Source organism: Enhydra lutris, unplaced genomic scaffold (genome assembly GCF_002288905.1).
Source record: "Enhydra lutris kenyoni isolate GAN:26980312 unplaced genomic scaffold, ASM228890v2 scaffoldscaffold32, whole genome shotgun sequence".
Classification (NCBI taxonomy): domain Eukaryota; kingdom Metazoa; phylum Chordata; class Mammalia; order Carnivora; family Mustelidae; genus Enhydra; species Enhydra lutris.
This window is the reverse complement of record NW_019154116.1, coordinates 15,179,384-15,199,913: the sequence shown is the minus strand read 5'-3', so window position 1 is coordinate 15,199,913 and position 20,530 is coordinate 15,179,384. Positions and strand designations below refer to the sequence as shown.

The following is a 20,530-nucleotide window of genomic DNA, read 5'->3' as shown; positions in this document are numbered from 1 at the left end:
ACCTTTCTTCTATCATCTGCGGGAACAAAGGCTTCAAGACGCCAGCCTGAGGGCATTGAAGCCTCCAGATGAAATGCAGCTCTTACAGTCACCTTGATTTTAGCCAGTGAAATGCACATCACACTTCTGACCTCAAGACTATCATATGATAAACTTGTATTGTTCTATGTCACTGGATTTGTGGTAATTTCTTAAAGCATCAATAGAAAACAAATACAGCTGTCATTCTAATATTTTACACAAATCCTCTTGAAAATCATGCACTATTAACCCCTTTAGGAAAATCTAATCATGTTTCAACATTTTCAGTGCTTACTTAGAAAATTCACCACTAATACAAATGCTAATCTCGGTAATATTTTTGTCACTGTCTGTAATTCTCTTCCATATCTGTTTATTTTTTTCTCATACACAACAGTAAAATTTACTTTTTTGATCCCAAGATTAAGCTTCAGTTCCAACTTCTATTCCTTGTTAACTGAGGATAGCATGAAGTATGTCTGTTTAAACTCCCATAGCATATACCATTTGTACTATTCAATTCATTGTGTCATTTATTAGTAAAATTGCCACTTTCCCTTTGTATTTGTCTTATCAATGTAGGGACATTAGAATTTGTCTGTAGTATAAGTGCAATTCTCAGTTTGCATTTTGAATTTATTTTCCTGGATACATTTTGTTTCTGTAGTTTGACCCGAGTTTTTGACCCGAGTTTTTTTCTGTTTATATTTTTTTAATTTAACAACAGCTTTAAAACAAACAAACAAAAAACATTAAGCTGCATCTTTAATTATAATATACAAAGGTGTCTCCGAAAAATCTCATAAGAGAAGCTTTCTCTAAATTCAGTTGTATAAAGAGAATAGATTCCCTTTATCATGATGGTCAGTTTTTTTACCTTACTTATATGACTGAAGAGTTCTGATAAATTTTTGATAAAGAAAAAGAAAGGCCAGTGTTGGTAAAAACAATGTATGGCAATTAAAAAACAGTATAATCAACAGCCAGAGAAAAAGATTGGTTTGGGGAGGCAAGCTGAAATTTAAAAATAGACCAGAAGTTAATATAATCAACCATTCCACAGAATCAGGAGAATAGTTTTATGTTGGTGAAAGTGGGCTGTTTTTGCCTATAGACAGGAAGAGTGAAAGGATGACTATGAGAAGCTGGAAATACAATTCAAGGCCCCATTGAGGTTAGGTCTTATAAATATGAACTATTACAATGTGAACTTACCAGAGTCACAAAGCAAAGGACACTTCTTTTTCAGGTACCTAGATCCCAAAAGACTTCATCTTAGGCATTGCTGGTCATAGCACAAAACATAAAAGTGGTCAAGCTTAATCTTACAGCTCCAGCTTAAAGCTTTGAAGAAGAAACCTCTGAAAACTTCAAAATTGTCAAACTGCTAGTTTTTTTTTTAAAGATTTTATTTATTTATTGGACAGATAGAGATCACAAGTAGGTAGAGAGGCAGGCAGAGAGAGAGGAGGAAGCAGGCTCCCTGCTGAGCAGAGAGCCTGACGTGGGGCTCAATCCCAGAACCCTGAGACCATGACCTGAGCCGAAGGCAGAGGCTTAACCCACTGAGCCACCCAGGTGCCCCAAACTGCTAGTTTTTAATGAAAAAATAAAAACTCATCAAACATTTTTTTTTTTTTTTGCTTTTTCATACACTTTATTGCCAACGGTTTAAAATGGTCAACATAAAAAAAAAGACATTTTGATAATAAATACTGCTCTTTTGGCTGTAATAAATAAAAAGTTTATTAACAAGGAATGCACTTTTCCAGCCACAAATGTCTTCAAAAATTAACAAAAAAAAATTATATATGGCCATAGTTCACAGTTGAGTAGCCAAAAGCTGCTCCAATTACAGCCTTTAAACAACATGGGAGCTTCCTCCCTTTCCCTCCCCTTTGGGAAGTATATTCACAGTTCCAAGTCCTCTGTCTGAAATGCTCTCAACAGAGAGAAGAGTCAATGCACCTTTCTGCAAAATTGTCTGAAACACCTTTTAAAACAGGTACGTCAAGGAAAACTGCATTCTGGTTCACTCTCAGATCGTCCAAAGTTCAGAACTATATGCCTCAGCCTGGTCTGGCTCCATCTAGTCCTTCAGGCCCTAGAGGAATTGTTTTCGTACCACCACCTGTCCATCTTTTTCAACATGCTGTAGACCATCTGACTGGCTTCCCTGTAGATCTCACAGTGGAAAAGAGGCGTCCCATAGGGTCCATTCAAGAAGTCTTTCAATTACATCTCTGTAAGAGCATGTTCAGAGCATATTCCATTCGATGCTTTAATTCTAACGAACAGCCAGACATCAGCAGAGTTGTCAGTCTGAATGTTGTAGATATCCTGTCCTCGTTGATGTAAGTGAGAAGATATTCTTCATTTTGGCTACAAATGATTATTTTCGTATGATCATGGTAGAAATTCACCTGAAAGGTGCCATCATTGAAGAGCATCATTAAGGCCTTATCAGATTTTAGCCACTGAAGGAGGTAGAGCCAAAGTCTTCGGATATTGGTAACACTAGGCAGATCTCCACCATCCATGAGGTTCTCCTCCATGTAATGAGAGAAGTATTTGAGCACCGTCACTTGACTAATGAATTGTTCAGGGGCATCTGTTGCAGGGAAAACAGAGCACTGGCCAAGCTCTGCATAATAGTGAACTGTTTTTTTATCTGGAAGCAAGCTCATGTGAGCACCATTGTTGAAAAGGACACCTACAGTGTGGTCTGAGAGCTGGTACCCAAAGCCGTATTTGTTAGAGTAATCGACCCATTTGGTGACCCACTGAAAGGAAGTGCTCAGCTGCTCTTTGGGAATGCAGTCAGCTTCTGGCATGTTTTCTAGACATCCTCGAAGGACTCTTGCTACTGTGTCTGCAACACTGCCCATGGTACTGTCCTCAAGGCATTCACTGCTACTGCTGCAGCTGCCAAGAGTCCCTTGGACGATCATGCGAATAGCATCTCCCATCTGCTGCTTATTTTCTACTGCAGGAGTTCCAGATCTGGCAACTGTAGTGGTAGGTGGCTGGAGCTCCTCATCTGTCCTGTGTTTGCTGGGTTGCTGAGTTATTGAAGTCTTTTTCAAATCATGCCTAAGCTTGTAAATTTCTTCATCCTCTTTAGACATTCTATTATGTGTGTCAATATATCTTGCTTTGTCTTTTTTGCCACCAAAAAGAGCAGCAGCTGCTTTCTTAAAGAAATTCTTAGCCGGGCTTGACAAGTGGAAATCTGGAACTGTATGACAACAGCTAGAAGAGAGTCTGTCTGGAGTAAAGCCCTGCAAAAAAAATTCATGTCGAATGATGTCATCCAAACTGGGATGATCCTCTGGATTCTTGGACAACATGCTAGCTATTAGGTGCTTAGCAGGAGCCAGCAATGAAGATGGCATTGTATACCCTGCTTCTCTTATGCACCTGTAAGTTTCTTTCAAATTTGTCGTTTCAAAGGGGGGTCTTCCTAGTAACATTGTATACATTACACAACCTAAGGCCCAAATGTCTGATTCACAGCCATGTCCTTGCTTGTTGAGGACTTCAGGAGAGAGGTAATTTGGAGTACCACATATTGTTCTCCTTCTGTGTTCCAAGGGTTCCAGCCTGGCTGCCAAACCGAAGTCCCCGACTTTTAATTCCATGGCTTCATTAATAAAAAAGTTCCCTAGTTTGAGATCTCTGTGTAAGATTTCTTGTTCATGAAGGTACTTTAGTCCAGACACAATCTGCCTGAGGTAGTATCGGACTTCTGGCTCTGTCAACACCTTCCTTGCTTTCAAGATATGAGCCATGGACCTTCGACTGCAGTATTCCAAGAGAATGTAAATGTTTTCTTTGTCCTCAAAGTAGTGGTAAAACTGCACTACATGCTTATGATGAAGGATTCTGTGAAGCTCTATTTCTTTGTCAATCTTTTCCCTTTGATGAGGTTTAGCTACTCTGCTATGAGGAATAATTTTTGCAGCATAGACTTTGTTGTTTGTCAAATCTGTCATCTCGTAACATTTGGCAAAGCCACCCTTTCCCAGCACTTTGCCCCGGCAGTAGCGCTTTCCCGTCGTGGGGTCCACGATAATCCGCGAGATCTCGGCCCCCGAGTGCGAGTGGTGGTGATGGTGGTGGGGGGCCGCCGGCTGTCCCCTGCGCCTGGGGCTGCGGCGGCTGCGGCTCCTCGGGGGGGCTGCTGCGGCCGCTTCTTATTCGAGTCCCCGCCACAAGCCTTCCCCAGCGCCTGCTCGCACATCTTGGCGCTAGCGGCCGGCTGGTAGGTGATAGTCCGCAAGAGCTCCATCGTCGCCTCACGGCCAGGCACCTCCGAGGTGCGGACACACGTCCGAGCTGGCCCTTGCCCTCGAGCCCCCGCCTCCTACAACAACCCGCGCCCGACGTCCGCGTACACTTGTCCAAACATTTCTTTATGGTAGGTCTATCTATCTATCTATCTATCTATCTATCATCAGTCATCTATCTCTATCGTCATCTATCTATCCATCTAAATATAAAAGTTAACTGAGTTTACCTTGAGAAAGTTTATCATTGTGTATCAACATCAACTGCATTCATGAAAAGATAAGTATTAAAATGGGAATGAAGCCGTGAGATTAGAAGAGCACCCCCCAAAACAGAAACCTGTGATGCCAGAAATTGAGTTGGGTCCCCATTGGGCTAAACACCAATTTCATGGAAGGTGAGTCTTTCTGTGTTTTGGGTTGTTTGTTATCATTAAATAGGTATTGTTTAGGGATCCAGTTTCTTGGTTCATTTATCATCATCATCTCAAGTAGATTATGGCTAATGATGGGTAAATATGCAGTAGTGTTTTGGATTTGTGAGGATGTTTATTTGTCTGTTGAACATGAAGTTTTGTTAATACAGTCATTTTTCAACCTCCCCAAGTTGTGGTGATTTATATCCACATAGATTAAAAAAAGTGGAAATTAATTTCATGCCATCAATTTGCTTTTCCACTAAGTAATTTGGGATACTAGATGTTGGTTTAAAATGTAAGAAGAAAATTAACTCCCAGCAAATTTACCCATTCAGTTGGACTTTACTTTTCCATTAAAGAAAGAACTTTTGAGTATACATAAATCATTAATTTTGCATTAAAAATAATATAAAAGCCTAGTTATTACAATTACTTCTAACCCATATATATATATATGTAATTATGAAATACATGTCATTTTGCCTTATTTTGTTACTCATAGCAGCAGATATTCTTTTATAGATGATTTTGTCAACAAGTGCATTTGTAAAGCTCCATGCTATATATCAGGGTAGATTCTTTAAAAGTTTTTAAAAACCATTGGTTCAAAATAACAGAATTCTGTTTATAGTGTGACTAATTTTTCACTATACAAAGACATACAAAGGAGTTCTGATATTCATTCTATTCTTCAAATTAGCAATACAAGTTCATTAGGAAACAGAATATTGATTTGATGTTTAGCCTTTCTCTATCCATGTCAGTCTTCTCTGAAAAAGTTGTTTAAATTAATATGTTTTTCATTTATTTATGCACTATTTTATCAGTATTATCCAAATATAGAAGAAACTTACCAAAATATACCTGTAAAAGCAAAAAGTATACATCAGACATATGGAAAGGATCAGAAATATAATTATATGTCCTCTTTTGTAAGGATGTTGTATATTATTATTACCACTTTACCAGGGAAGGGTTTTAGGTTCCTGGAAGATGAGAAAATAATCAAGGATCAATTAAACAGCTGTCAAACAAATATGGTGCTCTCTCAGATCATGACTGGATTCTCTACATGTGTTCATTGCCATAAGTGTTGATTGCAACCATACATAAATACATGAATTCTTGATGTCTTCACTGATATTTTGGAAGCTTAAAATTTTTCATAGGACAATGGTGTATATATATTGTATATGGACGTTTTCCAAGAAGAAAATGGTTACATTTACAAACTGCTCTCCTTTTTTTTAATATCCATAACTCTAGACATTGAAGAAAGTTATGAGGTCATATTTCATAATCTAACTTTCAGAAAGACAAATATCAATGCTATATCCTTTCAGCTATTTGGTAAGAATTTTCAGTATTGGAGAAGCCACTTTACAGGAGACATTCTCAGTACCATTGTGCTGTGCATTGTATCCTGTTTCCAATAACTTCGTGCACATTACTATTCTGGTTACCTTTTTTTGGGTTGAATTCTACACGATTCAAAGGTATTGCTTGGCACTTAGTTAAGTGGATACACATTCCTATTACCTTTTTAAAATTCTAGACACAAGGCCTTCATTAATATAACCAGAAACATCATCACCTCCTAAAATCACATCCTAATCCTGTCAATAATTGGATCTATCTCTTTGAATCATAAATCTGTCACCACTTGTATTCTCTACTTCTATCATATAAGTTCACATTGCATTTCCTTAAGTATGACATATAGGATATTCCCCTTGCTGTGTGCCCACCAAGTCTATAAAAGAGTAAGTTACATTCTGTGTTCTTATCACCCTTAAAAGGAGAGCCCCAAACCCTCTGTGTGGAGCTTCTAAATGTAAATTTGAGATCTGGTGAATAAGAGAACTGGTTATTGCCATGTTGAAAGGAAGAAATGTGGGAAACCAGAGGATAAATGTGAATTTTGGGAAATGTTCATTTCTGGAGTTAAACAAATTAATTTGGGAAGAGAAAGTACCCTTTGGAAACAGTGAATCTAGGGGGAAAAAAGACTAAAAAGTTTCTCTGTTTTAAAACTCAAAAACAAGTTAATATCAATAAATCAGAAGACTGACTCTCCCCCCCCAAACACAGCATATAATTTGTTATGAAAATTGTATGCTAATGTGGCAACTGATGAAAACAATCTGGAACTAAGAAACCAAATAAACCTCTCATTCTTTCTCCATGTATGATTGTCTTATATTGCAGGTCTGTGAAAACAAATAATCATGAATACAAAAAAAAAAAAATCAAACAAAACCTCATATTCATTCAAAATTAATGCAATAACATAGACTATGAGAATCAAAAACTTTTAGGAAAAAAACAGTACTCTATAACAGTCTAATTAGAAGAAAAATCTAATTCAACATTACAATATGAATTAAATATAACACCAAACTAATACAAACGGGGGGGGTGCAAAATTCAAAAACTAAAACAAAACAAAAAAACCCTTACATCAAAACTGTAAAAAAGATATGGACAATGATTTTATTTTATGCAGAGCCCTTGGGAGAGGTAATGGCAGGGATAGATGAGGCTACATTTCCCAAATGCATAGACAGCTGTCTGGACTTTTGACTTTGTGTGGCAAATTATTTGTGAGCATAACTTATATTGCCATGTTCAAGAAGATGTTTCAAGAGCTAAACTATAGACATCCATGCTCTATTCTGTCCCATGCCTTAATGAGTAGTCATGTGTCAACCAGACATTGTCTTGGTATTCTTGGCTCTGAAATGGAAGTGGATTTCTCTCTTCACACTATATTCCTTTGTTTCTTTAATGCTATATCATAACTTCACATTTTTAGTCCCATTTGTATTAATTATTAATAATTTTAATTTTAGTGTCACTTGTTTTAACTTTCCCACATATTCAAGTGATCACATCTTCCTTGATTTCTTATTTGTCTTGAGGAAATTTAGCTGAATATTCTTTAACACCTCCTACCTCTTCTGACTTCCGTTTCTTCCCTGATCTTCGATTTTACTTGGAAGATGTATTGGCGTACTAGAGGGGCCATACAAAATACCAGAGACTGGGTGTCTTAACCAACAGAACTGTATGTTCTCACGGTCCTGGAGTCTAGAAGTTCCAGCTCAAGATAAGCACTCTCTCCCTGGCTTGTAGATAGTCATCCCTGCACTAGATTCTCACCTGAACTTTCCTCTGTGCCTCTGTGGACACTTCCCACAGATGTGCTTTCTGGGGTCTCTTGGAAGAACACTAAGCCTATCAGTTGAAGACTCCACTCTAATGACATCATTTCACCTTCATTACCTCCTTAGAGGTCCCATCTCCAAACACAGCCACAAGGAGGGTAGTAATTTTGACAAAGGATTTTGAGAAGACACAAACAGGTAGGTCATAGCAGAAGACTTGACAGCACTTCAGGCCACCATTTTGTATTCTGAGGTGCAAAGGTGCTAGATCATTTAGGACGCTGGGTGACATAAGCTTAGGCAAGGGCTTTTTTTTGTTTTCGGAGACCCTGTGTCAGGATCTACTCCACTAATCCAGCAGTTTATTTCATTCTTTGGAATTTCATCTTGTATATTCCTCTTATCTTCATCCAAATGAGAATATATATCAGGCTGTTAAGAGGGTATTTTTCAGAAATATTTGTAAATATCCTCTACCAATGAATTACTAGACATGCAGACCTTTTTAATGTATCTAAATTACAGGAAGGTTTATATTTTAAATAATTGCTGATATAGCCTTGGAAGATCTTGTATCCAATATTTGATCAATGCATACCATTTGGAGAATCCTCTTAAAACTCTAAGTATGTAATATATTTTTAAATGGTGGTAACTATTGAAATTAAACAATCAAAACCTTCCATAAACATCCAAAATTTAAAACAAAATAATAACAAGAAAATTTAAATTACTTCATTTTACCATCTGTTTGCATTCATGTTTAATGTGCCAAATCATAATTTGCAGACAGAAATTATTTTTCAAGCTACATAATTAAACTTTAAAACAGAAAGGCCTCATTTATAAAATACTAGTGCTGACTTAGATGTTATTGGAAGTACAATTTCAGATGTTGAGAAGAGGGATAGAAGATTTTGTTAAAGAATATATCACAAATAGCATCTCAGCAAGGGTTACCTAATTTTTTAAACCTGAAAATAAAGTACTATTTTGTCATCCCAATGTCAATTTCTCAACTGGCCTTAATATTCCTTATGAGCATCAGAGAATCTCTTATGGAAATTATTAGATAAGACGAAATTTTGCTAGTAGTAGTCTAAAGGATTAATCCAAATTATATTTATTTGTAAAAAAATAGATGTGTTTTAATGGCAAATGAATATAAAATATATTGAGTCCATGAAGATAAATAGAAGACCCATGATCACAGCCCTCACCTTTTTTTGTTACTTTTGAATATCTTGAGAGCAGTTATTTTGTGCTTTGCCTTTAAATTTTATCTCAGGAAGTTCCTTTCCTAGGCTGCATTTATTTATTTGTTTTTTGTTTGTTTATTTATTTATTTATTTATTTTAGTTTGGATAGCCTAATTCTGGATTACCTTCAGAGAAAATGTGTGATGTGGGAGGGAGAAATCTTTAAGCATAGAGGTCAATAGCTGTGTTGAAGTCAGTTAGAACATCCTGACTTACAGTAAGATAGCTCTATTTCATGGAACATTTATTATTACAACAACTAAATATGGCACTGCTTCATCTTGGCAAAAGTGATGGAATGCCTCCTGTAAATATTAATAACTTTACCATCTTCATTTTGTACATATGTTTCCCTTGATACGTTTGAATTTATCAAAACTATTTTTAGAACTAGCATCCCACAGTGGGAGGCATATATTTAATGTGGATTCTGAGTCAAATTACTACAAAAACATTTTCAGATCCCTAAACATTTTATAAGAGATATCTCAAGACACCACATATCATTTTGAGTTTCTACAAAGTGTTTCCTTTGCCTGACTGTAAATATCTGAATTTGAGGATGGTTTCTTACATGTGCATTTGCATTGATGAGTGCAATGACATATGCAAATAATAATATGTTTATTTTATTTTATTACTCTCTATTGGAGAAAATAAAAAGCAGGGTACTGATTTCTACAAATCCATACAAATTTAGAGACAATCAGCACATATCCTGTTACTATAGTTATAATGAAACTGAAGCCTTTATGGATTACTTTTCAATACATTCCTCATGTGTCTTCTAAAACAAAGAATTATCAATTTCTTCAAGTTTATTATATCTGAATGTATTTACTGTTTATTTGCATACACACACCCCACATGGTATACATTAAATATAGATGATAGACATATAGATTATAGGAAAAATGGTATTTATCTAAATTCACAATCCAAAACCAAGAAAGTAGACAGGAAGAACAAGTGTTTAATACTATTATGTACATTATACATAACTTATTCTTATTTACAAATTATATGGCATTATAAGCAGAAAATATTTCATGTCATTTTTTTATTTTTCAAGTGAACTGAGATTATTTTAATACATTTATACAAAGTATACATCTCAAATGTTTGAAATGACTGTGCATTTTATTTAGTGTATCAAGTATGTTTGCTTGGTAATTAGTATATTCTATTTAATATTCATTATTTATTTTAGTTTTGTTTTTTGACTATTTGCTCTGTTCTTTAGGAAATTTGCTAATAGTTTCATATAATTATACAAATTTATAAATTTCTTGATATCTTTCTAAAAATGTTTGCTTTATAATTATTGCTTGTGTTATTAGATTCAAACTAATCTACAGCTATTATAGTTTCTAGAGTGCAATTTCACTAAAATATTTTTCAGCAAGATGTTTCTGGTTTACATATCTGAAAATTTTCTGCTCTCTTATTTTTGACCATAGCTACAACTGAATGTCTATTTAAAATTGCTATTCTTTTACTTTGAGAGAGTTAATTCATTGTCTTTTAGTATTCTATGGTGTTGATTAAAGACATGGTTTTAATATGTTTATTATTGATTACCAGTGATTGACTTCTATTGCTTTCTGAAAGCTATTTGGGTCTTTGTTTTGTTGTTAGTAAAACTCTGAAATTTAAGTGATTTCTAATGTTGGTCACTTAATTTCTAAATTTATTCTGTTGGGCACTCAATATTACAAGTACTGTTCTAGATTGTAATAGGACATAAATAAATATATATTATGTGATGTATTATGTGATATTTTATGTTATTTATATTATATACATCTTTTTAAAAGAAGAGTATCAAGATTAGATTAGTCCCACTGGATATTCAAATTTACAAGAGTGCTGTGTTATTTTAAAAGTATGACACTTACATAAGAACACAACAAACAAAAAAAAGCACCCAACGAAAGTCCAGAAATTAAATATAAATACATTAGTAAGTTATAAAATATGAATATAAAAGCAGAGATTTTATTACCACAAAGAGATTTCAACGGTCTAGTAGCCATCTGAAAGAATATTCAAATCAATGTAGACCCTGCCTTTTCCACATTGGATATTCTTTCCTGCTTTGTCAAAGATTAATTGCCCAGATAGTTGTGGGTTCATTTCTTGTTTTTTATTCTGCTCTATTGATCTATGTGTCTATTTTTGTGTCATTACAATACTGTCTTGATCACTACAGCTGTGTAAAATGACCTGAAGTCCGAAATTGTGATGCTTTCAGCTTTGCTTTTTTTTTTTTTTTTTCAAGGTTGTTTTGGCAATTTGGAGTATTTTGTGGTTCCATACAAATTTTAGGATCCTGTGTTCTTGCTCTGTAAAAAATGTTGTTGCCTTTTTGATAAATATTGCTTTAAATGTGTAGATTGCTTTGGGTAGTATAAACATTTTTTTAATATTTGTTCTTCCAATCAGTAAGCATAAAAAATTTTTCCATTTCTTTGTGTCATCTTCAATTTGTGTCATCTTCTGTGTCATCTTTCACCAGTGTTTTATAGTTTTCAAAGTCCAAGTCTTTCACCCCTTCGGTTATGTTTATTTATTCCTTACAAAGAGAGAAGGAAGAAAAGAAAGTAGGAGGGAGAAAAAACAATAGTATTAGTAAGTTCACCTTGGAGATGAGGGAGAGTGGGTAGGAGTAGTGAGTCAAAGATGCAGCCATCAAGTCTTCTCTCCTGTGTGAGAATGCTGCTCCTCATCCAAATGTGGAGTATAAATCCCTTCCTTTGATCCATGACTTTCCTTGATTGGTGGAATGTGGAGGAGTTAAAATGTTTTGGAGCTTACAATAATTGGTCATAAGAAACTTTGGAGTTTCCTTTCACTAGTCTTGAAATTCTTCCTCTTTAGATACTTCTTAAGGAAAACCATCACTATGATGTGAGAAGCCCAAGACATATGTAAGTGGTTATATATGTTCTTCAATTGGAAACCCCAGTTGAATTAATTGCTGAAAGCTAGCATCTAGTGCCAAGTCTATGAGTGATCTCTTTTGGATATTAGGTCTAGTTCATCTTTCATATGACTATAGACAAAGCCAATGTCTTACTACTACAACCTTATGATAGACTTTTAGTGAACAGTGTCCATCTGAGCCCAGACATAATAATAAATTGCTGATTTAGGCCAGTAAGTTATCAATAACAAAAGCACAATTTGAAACTAGAAGTGAGATATCACCTTAACAACCTAAAATGTGTGATACTACTTTAGGGTCTTAGAACATGTGACCTCAAGAGACTATGACCTTACCAAGTGCCAGCCACACCAATTCAACACATGACAGATTGATAGGAATCTAAGCTAGGTTTTCTTGAATCAAGATGGGATAATGCAACAGAGCCATTTTATTTTACAAAATATTTAACACTCAATGTATGGGGATTAGGTGATTGTGGCATAGGAAATCAAAGATGCAGAAGAGTAACATATAGAGAGATGGGAGTAGAGACTTACTATTTGTAAAAGTGACCAAAACAAAGGTAAAAGAAATGCATATATTACAGACAAAATGGAAACATTTCATAAATCAAGCAAAATTGGTAATAAATATTTAGCCTATTTTCAAATTTATAAAATCTCTACTGCAAGAATAAAAGTAGAGACATTCTTATAGCACACTATGTACAGGGAAGGGCATGTGTAATAACTCTTGAAACTCTAGTCTTGCATACATTTACAAAATATTAACTAGTAACATAAATTATAAAGTAAAAGATAAATGATTAGGTTACTTAACCCTGTATAAGTGAGACTCTGTATAACTAAGTAGTGGCTTCTGATTAAGATATTGCCCAAGCTCACAAAGATGAGCATAATATGTATACCATGACATGCTTTGCCCTCTGTGAATGATCCAGTGATAGAATTATCTGATTCACAGGGGCACCTGGGTGGCTAAGTCAGTTAAGGTTTCCACTCTTGATTTCAGCTCAGGTTATGACCTCAGTGTCTTGAGACGGAGCCCAGTGTCAGTCTCTATGCTGACCATGGAGTCTGCTTAAAATCCTCTCTCTCCTTCTCTCTCTGTCCGTCTATGCTCATGCTTTCTCTTTAAAAAAAGAATTATCTGACCACAGTGAGCGAGTTTCTCTAAAAGAAATTTGAAACTGAAAATAGCAAGGAAGCCTACAGAAACTGAAAAATATTGGAGCTAAACTTAATAGCTGCTGTCTGAAGGTAAAATTTTCTGCAGATATTCTGTACATTCAAGCTCTTGTCATTGAATTTTGGAACTTCAGCATCTCTTTCAATTTGAGCAGATATTATACTGTGTTTTCTGTAATATGTGTGTAAAATAATGTTCTACTTTCACTTTTATTCTGTACCTGAGAATTATTATTTGCAGAAGAGTGTTCTATACTTTAAAGCATTATTAAAGTTTACTTTTCTTATTCACATTAGGATTCTCATTATAAGTATAACTTCATAGAATCCAAGGCACAATTTTTAATAGTGATTTATGGTCTATTATACTCTGAAGAATCATATTGAAAAAGTTTTTTTTTCATAAGGATAATGTACATACACATTTCATTTCAAATATCTGAACTATAGTTATTAATCACAGATGCATACTACTTTTGAATAATCTCAGGTATAAATACAATTAAGTCTGGAATTGTATAATGTTTTAAAAAAAGGTGATGCCTCCAAATATAGGACATTTACTTTAATTGAAGATAATAAAAAAGAACAGATGAAGAAAAAGGAAGTTTACAGGAAGAAATTCACTCTCACAGCTGAATTATTGTAATATTAGGATTTTTTTCTTTTTTGCTGCAGATTTCAATTCATCAAAAAGTTGTGAATTATTTCAATAGGTCACGATCGCCATTTATGTTTTGGTATTTTCAAATATCAGTTTCATTATCAAAAGTTTTGAACATATAAAATATGAGAAAAACAGTATAATGTAGCCAAATCATCCATATTTAATCATTAGCATTTTACTATAATTATTTCCCCCACTCTTTTTTTTTTTTTCCTTAGTTGATGTAACTTAAAGGAATAACCTGTTTCATCTGTCAACATTTCCTTAGGCATTTCTAAAAATCAAGAATATTTTCATACCTACATATGATTCAACTATCTCACCTAAAAATTTCTAATAATTCCTTCATATAATTTATTAACCTACATTGTATTCAAATTCTTCTGATTTTACAGTATAGATGAATTGTTTTAATTAAGAATAAAACAAAATAGTTTCCTGTCTTGCCTTTAGGTCTTTTATCCATTTTGAATTAATTTTGTGAATCGTGTAAGGAAGTGGTCCAGTTTCATTCTTCAAGTTGCTGTCCAGTTTTCCCAACATCATTTGTTGAAGAGACTGTCTTTTTCACATTGGATATTCTTTCTTGCTTGGTGAAAGTTTAATTGCTCATATAGCTATGGATTCATTTCTGGGTTTTTTATTCTAGTCCACTGATCTCCATGTCTGTTTTTGTGTCATTACTATATGGTCTTAATCACTGTAGCTTTGTAATATAACTTGAAGTCTAGAAATGTGAGACAGGAAACCCTCAAAATCCTAGAGGAGAGCACAGTCAGTAACCTCTTAACTAGATATGTCTCCTGAAACAAGGGACACTAAAGCAAAAATAAACTATTGGAACCTCATCAAGTTCAAAAGCTTCTGCACAGCAAAAGAAACAATAAAACTAAAAGGCAACCTATGGAATGGAAGAAGATATCTGCAAATGACAATAAAGGGTTAATAAGCACAATAAAAAAAAGAACTTATAAAATTCAACACTCAAAAAACAAATAATACAGTTTAAAAATGGGTAGAAATCACTCAGGTGAAACTAGTTAATCAGAGCCTAACCTTCTGGGGTATTATCAGAATCTAGCTTGCTTGGGAAAAATACCCAACTCCTGTCTGTTCTCGCTCTCTAATGGGAGAAGGGAAAGAGGCAACTCCAGCCCACTGTAGCTATCCTATCATACATAAGCAGAAATTAAATAGTAACACTTATGAAGTTCAGAGACATATACTCACTAAAGATTGAAAAACAATCATGGGCATATAGAATGCTCCCCCATCCACCATGAAACAACGATATTGGAATTATCAGACTGGGAACTTAGAATAACTATGACAGTATCCTAAGAGTTCTAATGGATAAAGTAAACAGCATGCAAAAACAGATGGCTGTCAGCAGAGATGTGGAAATCCTAAGAAAGAACCAAAGAGAAATATTGGAGATCAAAACCACTGTAACAGAAATGAATAATGTATTTGATGAGTTAATTAGCTGATGGATGCAGAAAACATCACCCAGTTATATGTTGTCTACAAGAAACTCACCTTTAATACAAAGAAACATATAGATTAAAAGTAAAATAATGGAGGAAAATATACCACACTAACCCTAATTTTAAAAAAAAGAAGTTATAATTTATTCAGACAGCATAGATTTCAAAGTAAGAGAAGTTATAAGGGATAAAGAAGAGCATAATAAATGATAAAGATGCTAATTGTCCAAGAAGACAATAATTTTTTTTTTTAATTTATTCATTTATTTATTTATTTTTTATAAACATATAATATATTTTTATCTCCAGGGGTACAGGTCTGTGAATCGCCGGGTTTACACACTTCACAGCATTCACCATAGCACATACCCTCCCCAATGTCCATAACCCCACCCCCTTCTCCCAACCCCCCCTCCCCCCAGCAACCCTCAGTTTGTTTTGTGAGATTAAGAGTCACTTACGGTTTGGAAGACAATAATTCTTAATGTGTATCTAACTATGTTTGGCCCAAAGTGATAGAAATTCAAGGAGTAATAGACACTCCACTGTCAGAGGTGGAGACTTCATTTTTTGGGGGAGTGGGGTGGAGACTTGAATGCTCTACTTTCAGAAATGGGCTGTTTCAGAAGGCAGAAAATTAATAAGGACATATTTGAATTCAACAACACCATCAATCAACTGGATATGATTGATATCCATAGAGGATTTCATCCTATACCACCAAAATACACACTCTTCTAAAACTCACATGGAATATTCACCAAAATAGAATACATTCTGGGTCATAAAACAGACCTTAACAAATCTGAAGAAAAAAAAAAAAAATAGAAACCATACAATACCTCTTCTCAGACCATATTGGAATGAAACTAGAAATTGAAGACAGAGATATAACTGGAAAGTCCTAAAATACATGGAGATTAAAAATAATACTTCTAAGTAACACATGGTTTGAAGAAGAAATCTCAAGATAAATTTAAAAAATATTTTTAATTAAATGAAAAGGAGAGCATAACATCAAAATTTGTAGGATGTAACGAAAGTAGGCTTAAAGGGAAATATATAGGATTGAAAACATGTATTAGAAAAGAAGTATCTTAAATTCAATAATCTATGTTTCCACCTTAGAAACAAAGAAGGAGGAGGAGGAAGGGGAAGATGATGTCAAAGAAGAAGAAGGGGAGGAGAAAGATGAAGGGAAGGAGAAGAATGAAGGGGAGGGGGAGGAAGAGGAAGTGGAAGAGGAAGAGGAAGAAGACCGGGAGCAGGAGGAGGAGAAGAAAAAGAGGAGGAGGAAGGAGAAAAAGGGGAGGAGGAGGAAGAGAAAATTAAATCCAAACTAAATGGAATAAAAAATAAAAAGAATTAGAGCAGATGTCAAAGAAATTGAAAACAGGAAATCAACAGAGAAAATCAACAAAATCAAGAGCTGGTTCTTTGAAAAGAGCAATAATATTGAAAAACCCCTAGCAACATAGCAGTTAGAATATTAGGGAAAAAAAAATCAAATACTTGTACGTTAATCATCAGAGAAATGCACGTCAAAGCCACTTTTTCTTGTTCATTGTTGTATAACTAACACCAAGCTTCTTCTGCCTTCTACCAACTTAGTTGTCCAAAAACATGACACTTGCTGTTTCATTTGAAAAGCCAAGAACACTAGCAAGCTATTGCAGTCATTTTCAAATACCTTGAACACTTCCAACACAATCAGCTCTTTCTTGATTCCTCTTTGTTACAATAACATCAATTTTCATCTCAGGTCCTTTGGAATATTGTGTATTTCAAAATTTCCTCTACAGAGTTCTGCTTGGCATCAATCTTTGTCTCTCCACACTTTCTGATTGCCTGAAGTAGGAGATAGTGGAGCTCTTCCTAATTTTGTTACTACTTAAGACATTTTCATGTAGCTTTCAGCCAGCTTCACTGGGACTGGCACTGACTACTTGGAGGTATGTTTTGGAGAAAAGGATCTAATCTTTAGCCGAGAGTTTAATACTATTAATACTATTAATTCTCAAAATGCAGCCATTGTTTCATTAATAATTTAATACTATTAATTCTCAAAATGCAACCATTGTAATTGCCACCATTGAAGACATATTCCCCAGCCTGTATGGCATATGCAACCCTGCATTTCTAGAACAAGCTTTGCATGCCTCTAGCTTTAGTATTTCATTCCATTCTTGAGTATGTCTGATGTCTGATAATTGTAAGCAATGTGAAAGCACAGATCATATTTTATTCATTTGAACTAAAGAGATAAATATTGTAGGAAAAATGTCTTCCAGACAGATGGAATATCACAAAGGCCCTGAGACATAAAAATATTTGGCAATCTAAAAAATGAAATGTCTGGTGGCACTGATGCAAATTAAGCAAGAAAGATATATTTGGAAACCCAAAGTTAGGCAAGCATTCGTACAAGGGACAACATTCAGCAGGATGGGTTTTATTCTAATTTCAACTGAGAACCATTGAAAAATACTTAACAGTGAGTTTGAAGTTCCACACTTTTTTTTTTTTAAAGATTTTATTTAATTATTTGTCAGAGAGAGAGAGGGAGAGCGAGCGAGCACAGACAGACAGAATGGCAGGCAGAGGCAGAGGGAGAAGCAGGTTCCCTGATGAGCAAGGAGCCCGATGTGGGACTCGATCCCAGTACGCTGGGATCATGACCTGAGCCGAAGGCAGCCGCTTAACCAACTGAGCCACCCAGGCGTCCCTTTTTTTTTTTTTTTTTTTTTAAAGATTTTATTTAAATGAAGTTCCACACTTTTTAAAGAACATTTTTTAACTAGGTAAGAAATGCATGTGGGTATGTGCAAAAAACAAACATTACAGTCTTCAGTGAAAAGATGTTTATTGCCTGAATATCACACGTAGAAATATAGATGAACGTGTATGGACACATCGGTGCTAAATTATGAGATTATAACTGACAAAAATTAATAAATTAGGTACAGTCTAAATAAAAGATATAAAACAAGTTAACCATTATTTCTACCTAAGGGAAAATGATGGTAATTTTCTCAAACAGTGACTAGGGGCAGTGGAGATACAGAGAATAAAACAAAAGTTCACATTTTGTTTTAAAATTGTGACTTCAAGGGGTGCCTGGGTGGCTCAGTGTGTTAGGCTTCTGCCTTCAGCTCAGGCTCAGGTCATAATCCCAAAGTCCTGGGATCTAGCCCTACTTGGGCTCTCTGCTCAGCAGGGAGCCTGCTTCTCCCTCTCCCTCTGCCCTTCCTGCACCTCCCACCTCATGCTGTTCCCTCTCCCTCTGCCCTTCCTGCACCTCCCACCTCATGCTGTGTCTCCTGTGTGTTCTTTGTCTCTCACTCTCTCTCTCTCTCTCAAATAAATAAATAAAATCTTAAAATAAAAAAATAAAAATAAAATAATTTTTTAAAAATTTTGAGTTCAAGGAAATGGGGTGCCCTCAGAAGAGAGTCATTTATTTATTTTTTTCTATTTTCAAGAATGGAATTAAATCCTTAATTACATTTAAATATTTCTTAAATTTATAGCATCAAAACATATGATATTCCAATTCCCAAAATTGAATAAAGTCTATAAAAATATCTTGCATAAACTCAGTTCAAGACAGATGACTTGTGTGCCAGAAAGTTAATTAGGGGAGTTGTGATAAGAAATTCAACTGCCAGCAGGACAAAATATATGCCTCCTGGGGTCAGCATGTTTTCTCTCTAGAGAGAACACTAAATGACATGTCAAATTATAATCCACAGATTTCATGGTAAACGGAGATTCCAGGGGTAATGAAAGTGTAATCAGACCAAAATAGGAATATAATTGCCGCTCGTCTTTGATATACCTAGTCCTTGAGTCAATCAAAAAGAAGTAGCTGGGTAGGAGGAAAATCCTAAAGTGAAGGTGGCAGTTATTAAATTTTCTTTATTACTTAAAACACTAACTTAAATATTATTATATTTTATCCTTGCTATTTCAAAATGAAAGTTACATTACCTATCAGCCATTTATCCTTTCATGAAGCAAAAATTAAAAGGAAAACTATTGCCTGGAGCTTTGATTCATCATAATAAGCATCCAAGCCTGCTGTACATTTTTTCTAATCTGCAAGATAAGCGTGGGTTTCTCTTCAGAGTCACATTATAATTCTACTTGCTCTAATAGTATGTGAATAATGAAGGCTTCTCTCTTTGAGTGGGAACTGATTAATTGGTTGAAAATATAGGAACAAAGTTGAACGGTCTTTATTTGAGAACTTAATGATTACATGGTTTCTTTTCAGTAATGAAACCTTTCTTTTCTCAGGGAGAATAAAATGTTATATAAACAGAAACCTGAGGATCCATACGAACAATCAGAACAAGATGGTACAAAGACGAAAAATATTAATTACTGTGATCCCAGTTCTAATGGAAGAGACTGAGATTCTTGAAAACAGTAGAAAGAAGCTACTATAAGGACCCATTTTACTCACATCATAAAATAGAGGGTCCCCGACTTAAGGTGACTTGATTTATGATTTTTCAAGTTTATAAGGGAACAAGAGTACTATGCATTTGATAGAAACCATTCTTTGAATTTTCAGTTTTGATCTTTCCCCAATACATACTGACCTCTCCATGTGCAGTCCAATGCTGTCTCATGGTGCTGGGCAAGGGGCAGCCGGTCAGGTCCCAGTGAGCCACACAATCATGAGGGTCAGCAAACAATACACTGACAAGCATTCTACCACTCTTTTTCACTTTCAGTACTGTAGTCAATAAATTACGAGATGGTGAACATTTTATTGTAAAATAGGCTGTTAGATGATTGTGCCTAACTGTAGGCTAATGGAAGTGTCCTGAGCACATATAAGTTAGGCTAGACTGAGCAATAACAGTGGGTAGATTAGGGGTATTCAATTTTCAATCTACTCTATTTTCAACTCACGATGTGTTTATGGGGATATAACCCCATCGTAAGTTAAGGAAGATCTAAGATTTCAAGTGCAGACTTTTTTGATCGCTTGCTGTGTTTTGTTTTGTTCGCAGAGGGTTTATATGAGTGCATAAGATAAAAAGTAGAGCTGTGTACTAGAACTAAAGTTGGGT

The 20,530-nt window shown here is 35.0% G+C and overlaps 1 pseudogene across 1 annotated transcript; it reads right to left on the bottom strand.

The window, feature by feature from the left end:
* Window positions 1-1,668: 1,668 nt before the first annotated feature.
* On the bottom strand, window positions 1,669-4,393 carry LOC111153438 (annotated as a pseudogene). The gene has a single exon (XR_002640999.1). The product of XR_002640999.1 is annotated as a serine/threonine-protein kinase PLK2 pseudogene (transcript).
* Between the last annotated feature and the right edge of the window lie 16,137 nt (window positions 4,394-20,530).